Source organism: Dermacentor andersoni, chromosome 1, assembly GCF_023375885.2.
Source record: "Dermacentor andersoni chromosome 1, qqDerAnde1_hic_scaffold, whole genome shotgun sequence".
Taxonomy (NCBI): domain Eukaryota; kingdom Metazoa; phylum Arthropoda; class Arachnida; order Ixodida; family Ixodidae; genus Dermacentor; species Dermacentor andersoni.
Window position 1 is genome coordinate 336,315,388 of NC_092814.1, and position 12,284 is coordinate 336,327,671.

The 12,284-nt window shown below is 48.1% G+C and overlaps 1 pseudogene; it reads right to left on the reverse strand.

The window, feature by feature from the left end:
* Positions 1 to 4,761: 4,761 nt before the first annotated feature.
* Positions 4,762 to 6,418, reverse strand: LOC126516466 (beta,beta-carotene 15,15'-dioxygenase pseudogene; annotated as a pseudogene).
* Positions 6,419 to 12,284: the final 5,866 nt, after the last annotated feature.

The window sequence follows — 12,284 nt, forward strand, 5'->3', positions numbered from 1 at the left end:
GTCCAAATTTCAGCAGTCCCCCACTACGGCGTGCCTAATAACCAGATCGTGGTTTTGGCACGCAAAAACCGCATATTTTTTTCATTTTTAATGGGCAACGTGGGGTGGCGGCCAGACAAGAGGTAAAAGTTGTAAAAGCCGGCGGTGTCGTGGCGGGACGAGGTGTATGCGAAAATCACATAAGGCACACTTTTGTCCCAATCACGGTGACCTGTTGAAACGTACATGGATAGCATCGCGATGAGCTGGTGGTTCAGGCGTTCTGTGGGTCCATTAGTCTGCGGGTGGTAGGCGGTGGTGAGCTTATGACGTGTGGAACACGAGCGGAGACTATCGTCGACAACTTGTGAAAGACCGACCGCGATCTGTCAGATTCTAAGCATATCACATTCTGAAAAAATGTTCACCGCGCTAACAAGTGGCGCTGCCTTCGCGGTAGCGAGTGAAACTATAGAACCGTGGCACGCCATGGCGCCCCTCATTGCATGGCGGGGCACACGAGTCGCTTTCTAGGCGTGCGAGATGGCGAGCGAGAGCCTCAAATTCTGTGGTTTCCCAGCGAGATGAAAAATGTGATCGCATGAACATCTACTTGACAGATAAAATAGCAATTTCTTAAAGCTAGGTATTCCACTTGTCAGCTTCCCACCAATTACGGCATAAGATTGCTGTCACACTCACCTATCGATGGTTCCAGCTTATTTGCAGTGTACGACTTCATAAACAGGATCACGACTGCGGATGCAAAAAAATTAAAATAAGAAATGTTCCACGAAGCTTTCCACGTTACCACTGAAGGACTGGGCACTGTTAAGAATGACCAGCTGCCGTGCAGGATTGCCACCCACTTACGACAATGAAGGCAACCTCCCGGCGCTGTTAAGAATGGCCAGCTGCCGTGAAAGATTGCCACCCACTTACGACAATGAGGGCAAGATACCGGGAGCTTCGCCGCCAACTTCTAGCCACAGCGTGACTAAATCGACTTTGTGACGGAATGAGTTCGGCGGGCCAACTATTGCTCCCAAACTCCCCAACGCGCTACCCGGAACGGCTCCGAGTGCTACGGGGCCCCTCTGGCGCCGGCTCCGGACATGGGAACGTGTGTGCCTTTGTGTGCGTAGGCCGTCCTGCGGGAGGCGGCTAGGTTGCGTTGACGAAACGAACGTTCGCCGCCTTGTATCGCCGGAGGACCGAGTGTTTTGGAACGTGTGTGCCTTTGTGTGCGTAGGCCGTCCTGCGGGAGGCGGCTAGGTTGCGTTGACGAAACGAACGTTCGCCGCCTTGTATCGCCGGAGGACCGAGTGTTTTGGAACGTGTGTGCCTTTGTGTGCGTAGGCCGTCCTGCGGGAGGCGGCTAGGTTGCGTTGACGAAACGAACGTTCGCCGCCTTGTATCGCCGGAGGACCGAGTGTTTAAAAACTGCTGTTGTGCGGATGCTCGACACACTTCTCTTGAGCAGTCATGTTGGACTGACACTCTCTCTGAAGCAGTCATGTTAGACTGATGTACTTTCTCAAACAGTCATGTTAGACTGATATAAATATTGTAAATAAACCCATATTCCTCGTTCTCGATGAGAAGCAGTCCTTCCCTTCATCAACGTCCTCAGCGTGAATAAGTTGGACGACGGCATGGGCCAGCCACCTTCTAATTCATGCCCGACTCCAATCTTGACAACGGATCACGAGCGACGGGATTGAGCCCCCAATCCTGACAGCACTCTGACCGGTAAACTTCCCGCTGAATTTTAAAAAAGCGGGTATCATAAAGACTGGTTGTCAATTCCGTTAAAAAAACTCATGTGGTTAAACACCTGCAACGAACAATGACAGTTATATATGTGATATATGTGACAGTTATTGAGGCACTATGTAGCATTATTTATTAAAGAATCTGGGGTGATACATGAAAAACTAAGATCTGTTTACGGGCACCCCATTGTGGGGAACTCCGGATTAAATTTGAGCACCCGACGTTCTTTAACGTGCACCTAAACCTAGCTATACAAGCGTTTGTGCACATCGCTTCCGTAGAAATGCGGCACCCGCGGACTGGATCGAACCCGCGGCCTCAGCAGCCCAACCCATAACCACTGGGCAACCGCTGCGGTCATGCAGCATTATGCGTCTGGTAATTTTCGCAGAAGTGAGTCCGACCCATGATCAAACGTGCGTTTCCTTCCTTTGGTGGTATTTTCAGACCACGACCGACATGCGCGTATCAGTGGGTCTCTTCGCATATCCGTATCTGACAGTACTGGACTGCCTATGAAGCTACACACGCAATGCTCATTGGCTGGAAGCCCCGCTTCGGGCAGTCCGGTGCTCTCAGGGACGGATAATCGAAGAGGCCCACTGTGACAAAGCGATCCCGACAGGAAGGTAACGAACGCAGATTGTTAAATGAAGGAATTGCACAAACAGATAGCGATTATAACTGGGGGACGAGATCAGTAGCAAAGGAAGTTAATTTTAGAACGACGTCATATTTCAGTGTTGAAAACCGCAGTATAACATTGCCATTTTCTTCATGATCGACGCTATCTACACAGTAACACAGTAAATGACCTTTAAATCCAAGGGTCCCTAAAATAAGTTTCCTGGCTACAGACATCAACATAAGTTCATTGTGAATCTAAGAAACGTGCCCGGAAAAAATTAGATGAAGCACTGTCTGCCAGGTACACAAAGACTGGTTTGTTATATCACACGCGGTTCGTAGCGGTTGCTAAAGGAGCATGACTATATGACAGTAGCGTATGTGCTCCAAAAAATCGGTGACAAAAAGCTGCGTCAAGTTTTAAGCGAATTATTTTCACAGCGAGTGTAGCTAACAATTGTTATATCGAAAAGGATAGAATGCCTGGTCCCGCAGAATGTTGTTTGTGTGTTGGAATTGACGTGGAACTTTTTGTACTCAAAGAGAGCTACGATAACGCAGCTAACTCGAGGGGGCCTGTCGAAATTTAGTCGGAATCAGGGTGTCAGAACGACATGTTTTTCGTTCTGGTTTTCAAGATCTCTGGATTTCAAGTGGCCTAAATTGCAGATTACGTAAACTGGACCCCACGCTACGGCTACAACTGCCATCTAGCCTTCCCCGCGGCGAAGCAACCTTGTTGTGTCGCTTGTGGCTGGGAGTGGCGTTCACGAACGCATACTCCTACCGTATGGGAATGGCCGAGAGCCCGATGTGCGACTCCTGTGGGTGCGAGGAGACCATCGAGCACCTATTGTGTACCTGCCCTCGCTACGATGTCCAACGCCTCTCTCTGCGGGCAACTTTACGCAGACTGGACTCGAGATGTTTCACCGAGTCAAAGATACTCGGACCGTGGCCACACCCGTCACTGGCTCGAAAAGCGATTCGTGCACTAGTGCGGTACTTGAAGTGCACGGGCTTAACAGACCGTTTATAGTGTCCTTGTGTATGGTGTCGCTCCCACACGTACTCAGTGCTTCCTCTCTCCCTTTCTTCCTCTTTCTATTCCCCTTTCCCCCAGCCCCAGTCTAGGGTAGCAAACCGGATGCTGTTCTGGTTGACCTCCCTGCCTTTCCTACCCTTGTTTGCTCTCTCTCTCTCTCTTAGTTTCGTTCCGGTTCTGCTCTGGGATGAATATATATATATATATATATATATATATATATATATATATATATATATATATATATATATATATATATATATATATATATATATATATCCGCAACGGTTCATAACCGTTTTGGCTCGAGTAGAAAATTCTTCGAAGCGAAGTACAGATAAAAACAGTATTTATTTTTTTTCAATAAGTGAATTTTGAGATTAAGCTCAGTGCCTTGAGTCAAGGCAATGAGCATGATCTCAGAAGCAGCTCATCATCGAGTGTACTCGCCGAAATGCGAGACTGCTGTCCAGATAAAACGAACTGAAACGAACGATCAAACTTTGGTAACGAAGCATAGTACTCGTAGAAAATGAAATGATAAGCTCTTCAGCGAGCAAGCCCTGGATTTCGCTACGATGACGACCTCCTATAATGCACCGAGCGGCAGGGTTGGATCAGTGGAATGCTCGACCGCCTACGCACTATCCTTGCCAGAGATACGCGCTTACACGGACCCCTGAGATACGGGCTAATATTTGTTTCACAATGAAAGAAAATAATAAATAACGTTTTGGCTATATCTTCCTTCTGTTCCGACACACATTGGTCAGAATTACGACATCCTGCAGCAAATTTCTCTTTATTCGGGCATTTAATCTTCTTTAAAATTCCGAGCCCCGCTTAAACAAAGATAATGAACTAGTGAAGGCACTTCTGCTAAAGATTTCGGGCGTGCGGTGATGATTTAACTGACTGGGCCATATTTAATAAAATTACCACAGTAACCTGTTTCCTTACGACCACTTATGACACTTCGTGCTACTGCGTGTAGTTGTTTCTTTCACATCCAGAAACTGTAAAATAAAAAAATGTGCGCTCTGCAAACTACGGCTGCTTATTACTTGGCCTCAAAAATTACTTGATCTGTCAAAAAAAAAAGAATACAAAAAGAATACACAACGCTGTGAATCGGAAGTTTGAAGGCTTGCTTAAGCCTCTACTGCGATGGTAAGTGAATGCGACGTACTAATACAGACATAGCATGAAGATATTGCGCATTTCTGAGGTGTCAGTAAAGAATATCGATGTGATGATACTATCCTTTACTGAGCCTTTTTTCAGAAGCCTGTCGGACCACTGCGCAGCGTAATCACAAGCTCGTTGTTCGTAAGCACTTAGCAAAATGACTTTAATTAATAGAATTGCCTTTTATACCGCTATATTAAGGCTAAACTATGATAAAAGCGCATATTGCAGTTTGAAATGCTCTTTACATCTCCAGCTGAAGAAACCATCCGTGAAAATCTGCCGGAATTGAGGACGGGCAATCAAACTCGGCAAGGGCCAGTTGTTTGAATGTTTTCGCGTCCAATACCACTAGAGCGAGCTTCTTCTCGTTCTCCTCGTGCAGAAGGGAGCTCAGGACGACACCATCGTCTTCCTCAACAGCGCCTGGACGCGCTACAAAGACAGGTTCTGAGGGGAACCACCCTTGCCTTTCCCAGCGCAGCCAATCGCCCGTAGTGACATCGAGCTTGGAGACGAATGCCCTGTGTTCTTCGCCTTCGACGTTGCTGAGGCTGTAGCTGTACTTGTATGGTTTCCCATTGCGGCCTTGGTTGATTCTAGGAAGTTCCCCGCGCAGCTTGCCCTTGGCTAGTTCCCGGGACTCGATGATCACACGCTCGCCCGGGCCTCGATTCAGAGGCAGCGAAAAACGACGCATTTGTCCCATCTTGAACACGACGGGCTTTTCCACCGTGTAGTCGAGGCTCCTGATGATGCTGTCGTCGTCGAAGCATATTAGGTCGACCACGAGCTCGTCGCCCTGTTCGAAGGCGTTGATGTGGTGGAAAGTGAAAAATGCGGCGGACTCAAACACGGCGGGGTGAAGCTCCCCCGTCTTCTTGTTCATTACGTGAAAGCGGACGTTCTTCTTGGCATCGAACTTCAGGGAGTTCATGTGCGCCTTGTAGCCCAGGTACCTCGACGCTAACATGCAGGGCAGGTGCATCGAAAGAGACTGTTCCAGCACGACCACCCACTTTTCGGTCATTCCGAAACTGTGGATGTACGGCACGGATATGCGAGATTGCAACGGTATCGTGCCCACGGCTCTGGCACGGTCCACCGAGCTTTCGGATCCGCCGGGAGGAAAGTGCACAAGCACGAAGGAATGACGCGCACCTACGTGCGTACCGATATTGTACGTAGCGCCGTCGTCGGGGTCCAAATGTGGGTGGGCGGTGGCACTGTGCACGGCCACCATTTTACTCAAGGTTTTCTTCTCCAGAGTCTCCAGTGACGCAGGGTCCACTCGAGTCATGTGAGGTGTCTCCGTCAGGGTGTACACCTCGTCGCCCACGGGCATCACGTTCACCAGAGCGTTGTCCGTGGCGTCCATGGAGAAATACGACGCCACCCGTTCGAATACGGTGGCACAAGGGTCCGGGTGCGCCACGGTTCCAAACTCGGAGACGACGATTCTGTTGGCCCTCCGGTTGCGCACGTATGCTTCGCTTCGCAGGAAGCGGTTCTGGTAAAGCACTCGGCCATTCTCTATGGTGAATTGCCTCAGCAGAGCGGGGCCGTCAAATGCGTGGTTGTAGCGATCGGGGCCAATTGAAGACAGTCCCGGACCGTTCCGTAAAAGCCTACCTTGTAGCCAAGCGGGAAGCTCTCCGCGTAGCAGGCCCGTGACCGGCTCCGAAACTTCGGGCGCGCACGAGCGCCTGTAAAACTTTCTCGCATCTATGTCGGAGGCCGATGAGCATTCCTGGCTTGCTGCCATCGCTTGCTGTCGTCCGCTCCTAGTCGGAGAGAAACACTCCCCGGCCTCTGCACCAAAGCTAGACAGAGAATCGCGTTCGGGCTTTCAAGGACGCGCCAATCAGATTATGAGGGCGAGGGCGTTGTCAACCGCTCAACGTCTTCCCTTCTCTAGTGGATCCGCTAAAGAGGTTGTTGCGTGTCAGCTGAACGACAGCGGGCAACGGCCGCGACTGAAATAGAAACTCCTCCTCTCTCCCTTATCGACTGTGTGCTAGAACCGGTCTGGAGAGTGCCCCTGCCGCTGCTTCGTGGGCAGCTCACTTTCTCTTTCTCGGTTGAGGGGTCTTGGGCCTCGTAACACATTTTTGAAACAGAACAGCGCGGTTTTGACGGTAACAAGCAGGGATGTGGATATGACTTACTAACTCGCCCAAACGTCCGTTTTAACCTCGTAACACTCCCCCGACGCTGTTCTCAATCATGCGGTGAACAACGCCCGGATATTTGGCGCGACCGCCCCGTAAACAACTTCGCCGCACAGCCTTGACATTGTGCTGTTTACTATTTTCATCTGCTGTGCATTAGCACGCGAACGCGAATATGAACGGGCTAGCAGGCCATGCGTTGAAATAATAAACGCTAGGTTACATATACCATTGATTTATGCCCTGTTTGGTACTTAAAAGAAGTAACTAAATCACCGTTGATCATATACAAAACTGTAGCATATTCGAAAAATGTGCGGCGAAAGATGGAACAGACAAATATCTACCGTCCACCGTATCTTGCGCATGCTGGAGGACAAATATGAACCATTACGGAGCCGGCCTACCTTTATTCCTGCTCTAACTGTAATCACTTAAACTTTCTTGTAACGTATCCGCGTGTTCACACGTGCTGCCTGCGTAATAAAAATGCGGGGTGTAACAGTACTGAGATTGGACAATCTCTTTTCTTGTTAACATTTTGCCAAAGGAGAGAGAGACAAACAAGGAGAGGCAGGGAGGTTAACTACAGGCACGCCCGGTTTGCTATCTTGCATTTGGGGAAGGTGATAAATGGAAAAAAATAAATGATACAGAGCACTGGTAGAAGAAAAGCACGCGTTGTTGCGACGCCTGTATCTCGCAGCTCGACCGGCGTTACTTTTGGGTAGCGTGGCGTTATCGGCGGGCTGCAGGCGCGACGATTTCTAGTGCGAAACGTGCATGGTTTATTCAATGGTTGGTGAAAGATGTAAAAGAAGAGAATGAAGTGAAAAAGTACATTGCGGGGCCCTTTAAATAGGCCCACTAAAATCGTAGGCGGGATCGTGCTCACGTCAACGTCACGTGACATGCACTGAGTGCCACGATGCTTGGTGGCGGCACCCGCTTTCCCAGGACGCGGTTTTCCCGAGCTTGCCTCCGCTGGTGGCCTTCGCAGCTGATCCCTTCTCTTTCGCGCGTCTTGGTTCGCGGAAAAAGCGTCTGGTTGTGGATGGGCTACTGATCCATTCTCCCAGTTGACGTCTTCACGAGCGCGCCTCCGCTGGCGGCAGCCCGGGGGTCCTGTCTGGTTCGCGGAAAGGGTTACAGAGGCCTGTGAACACTGCGGGGCAACCGCCAGACCGGCATCCACTCGAGACAACCATAGCAAATTAGGAATACACTGTTCGTTTCGCTTAGGCATGCGTACACACGAAGGGGCCTGTAAGTACTGTGGTGCACCTGCCAGTCCGGTAACCACTCGAGACTATCACATCAAATTAGGAATCCACCCTCCATTTCGATGAGGCATGGTGGTTGAGCATCCTTTTTGCCCGGGGTGCTACACGCCAACCGTGACAACGTGTCTTGAAATACAAGAATTCAGCACTCGTATTAAGAATGATGATATTTGATGTTTTATGGCGCAAGGGCCAGGTATGGCCAAAGAGCGCCATGTCTGTGGTAGTGGGTGTGCAGTGTAACTATGATTGCTATGAAATTGGTGTGACGTGGCTGTAAAGGGGCCTTAAAATATACGCTCTAAAGTGCGTAAAATATGTGTAATAAAATTATGGCGATGACGTATGACTTGTACTATGAACATATAGATGCATATAAAAAGAATGATGCGATAGGTAAAATATATCAGATTATAAGAAATGCCAGAGCACTACTACCTCCTTAGAGCCCTTGAAGCACAAGGGCCTGGAGGCATGTGCTATTCAAAACAGTTATCGCAGTGGCATCCTCTCGAGAGAGGAGGCGCTACGAATTCATGGGACTAATAACATGTAAGACCACATCTCTAATATAATGTAGCACTGTGTCTGTATTAAAAAGCGGTTCTGGACCAAGGAGCATTGCAGGATGAAGAGGAATGTGCTGTCGGTATGCTAATGAAAAATGTCTCTTTCTCTCAGATTCGGCTTCCCGACACTCCAGGAGGACGTGGAGTACGGTCAGCCTCTGCCCGCATCTACCACAGGTTGGAGGCTCACTTCCGGTGAGTAGAAAATTATGGGTGCCAAACGTGTGTCCTATTCTGAGACGACAGAATAGGACATCTGTTCGGCGCGATTTTGTAGTAGGGGGCCAGAATCTTAACTGCGGTTTTATCAGGTGGAGCTTATTATCCGTTTCCGCGTCCCACATGCGTTGCCAGTGGTCTCGCAATCTCCTTCGCAAGAAAGGTCTCAGATCTGTGACAGGCACCGCAGCGGTAGGGTTAACAGCTTGCGATGCGATTGACGTGGCCATCTCGTCCGCCAGAACGTTACCCTCGATGCTCCTATGGCCAGGCACCCAGCATATAATGATATGCTGGTTAGATCTGTACGCTTTACACAAGACGGAATATAGTTCATTAAGTACTGGATTTTTGTGTATATAAAGTGACATCAGGCCCTTCACGACACTTAGGGAGTCTGTGTATATCGCTGACTTTTGGAGTTTTGATTTTCTTATATGTTTCACGGCAGACAGTAATGCGTAAGCCTCGGCAGTAAATATACTTGTTTCCGGGTGTAGTACATCGGATTCTGAGAAGGATGGGCCGACAGCAGCATACGACACCCCGGCATTAGACTTCGAAGCGTCTGTGTAGAACTCTGTGCAGGAGTGCTTGTGCTGGAGTTCTAGGAAATGAGTTCGTATTTCGATCTCTGGTGCGTGTTTTGTTATTTCTAAAAAGGATATGTCACATTCTACGACCTGCCACTCCCAAGGCGGTAACACCTTGGTTGGATGCATTAGGCGAAGCTCGAGGAGTGGGACATGTATCTGATCACTAAGCTCCTTCACTCGAAGTGAGAAAGGCTTTCTTACAGAAGGACGATTATGGAATAGTGTAGAGCAGGTCATATCGTTAACAGTGTTAAAACATGGATGTTGACGATTGGAGTGTATCTTTAGGAAATATGTAAGGCTGATGTAAGTTCTCTGTAGATGGAGCGACCATTCATTTGATTCCGCGTATAAGCTTTCAATCGGGCTTGTTCTGAAAGCACCAGTGGCTAAGCGGATACCTAGATGGTGGATAGGATCTAGGATCTTTAGTGCGCTCGGAGCGGCAGAGTTGTATACGACGGCACCATAGTCCAATCGTGATCGAATTAGCCTCTTATAAACATTCATCAGACACTTCCTGTCGCTACCCCATGTTGAGTGGGATAGAATTTTAAGTAAGTTCATTGTCCTTAGACATTTTTCTTTAAGATATTTAATGTGCTGTATAAAAGTAAGCTTGCAGTCTAGTATAATACCTAAAAATTTGTGTTCTTTGTTTATGGGTATTTGATGTCCACACAGTTGAACACAAGGATCGGGAACCAGGCCTCTCTTTCTAGTAAAAAGAACACAAGAGCTTTTGTGGGGGTTGATCTTAAATCCGTTTTCGTCAGCCCACTTGGAAACCTTGTTCAGGCCCTGCTGTACCTGTCTCTCGCATACTGCGAGGTTGCAGGATTTAAAGCCTATTTGTAAATCGTCGACGTATACGGAATAAAAAATGGCCGGTGGCAGTGAAGCACGTAGTGTGTTCATCTTAACAATAAAAAGAGTGCAGCTGAGCACACCTCCCTGGGGTACACCGGTTTCCTGCGTAAAAGGACGTGACAGTGCATTACCGACTTTTACTCGGAAGGTGCGGTTGGACAAATAACTTTCTATTAGGGCGAGCATATTGCCACGGATGCCCATGCCCGACAAGTCTCTCAAGATTCCGTAGCGCCACGTTGTGTCGTACGCCTTCTCCATATCGAGGAACATGGATAGGAAATATTGCTTATGTAGAAAGGCGTCGCGAATGTTTCCCTCAATGCGCACGAGGTGATCAATTGTGGACCGCCCTTCCCTGAAGCCACACTGAAAGGGATCAAGCATTTGGTTTAATTCCAGGAAATGTATGAGTCGCCGATTGATCATTTTCTCAAACAGCTTACAAATGCAACTTGTGAGGGCTATCGGGCGGTAACTTGACGCCAACGAAGGATCTTTACCTTGCTTCAGAATGGGAATCACAATCGCTTCTCTCCATGCAAGTGGAAGATATCCAGCAGCCCAAATAGTGTTAAAAAGTGCAAGTAAAGTCAGTTGTGTATCAGTGTGTACGTCCTTAATTATGTCGTACATAATTCTGTCAGGTCCTGGTGCAGAGCTCTTGCATGTGATCAAGGCAGCTCTTAGCTCGGCAATGCTAAAGGGACGGTTGTAAGGCTCATTCTCTCGACCTTTTCTTGTTGATGGCTTACGTTCTTCTGTTTCTTTGTATTTGAGAAAGGATTGTGTATAATTTGTTGGGCTTGACACGTTCTCAAAATGCTCCCCAAGTGAGTCTGCCTGGTCTTGTAGTGTATCACCCTGTGTGTTTACTAGAGGGAGTGAGTATGTTTGCCGCCCTCTAATCCTATTTACTCTGTTCCAGGCTTTGGCCTCATCCCTAAACGAGTTAATACTTGATAAAAACTTGTGCCAGCTTTCTCTTCTGGCCTGTCGGCGGGTTCGCCTGCCTTGTGACTTTACTTTTTTAAAGTTGATAAGATTTTCTGCAGTGGGAGAAGCACGTAGCAGCCCCCACGCCTTGTTCTGATTCCTACGCGCGATCCTACATTCGCTGTTCCACCACGGTACACGTGGTTTGCATGCCAAACCACTTACTTCGGATATGCATTTTGACGCGGCATCTATTATAAATGTTGTAAGATACTCCACCGCAGCATCAATTTCTAAACAAGAGATGTCAGCCCATGAGATGCTGGTGAGAGTTCGAAATTTCTCCCAGTCGGCTGTGTCTATGTTCCACCTAGGAGCTTGTGGAGGATATTCGTTTTCTTTAGATGTTTTTATTAGTACCGGGAAGTGGTCGCTCCCGTAAGGATTGTTTGTAACTGTCCATTCGAGTTCGGGCAGTATACACGGGGAAACTAGGCTGAGGTCAATTGATGAAAATGTTCTGTTGGCGAGAGAATAATATGTGGGTGCCTTCTTATTCAGCAGGCATGCACCAGAAGAGAAGAGGAACTGTTCAACAAGACGACCTCGCGCATCTATACGAGAGTCGCCCCACAGGCTGTTGTGCGCATTGAAATCTCCAACTACAACGTAAGGTTCTGGCAATTCATCTATGAAGGACTGAAATTCATGTTTGCTTAGTTTGTACTGTGGGGGTATATAAATCGAACAAATAGTGATAAGTTTGTTTAGCAAAACATTTCGAACCGCCACTGCTTCAAGGGCCGTTCGTAGCTGTAAATGTTGACATGCTATGCTCTTTTGGATTACTATTGCAACACCTCCCGATGATGCGATGGCATCATCGCGATCTTTGCGAAAAGTAACATGCTGTCGGAGAAAGTTTGTGTGTTTGGATTTTAAATGTGTTTCTTGTAAACACAGCACTTTTGGATTGTGTTGGTGGATCAGTTCTTGTACATCATCGAGGTTTCTAAGGAGACCTC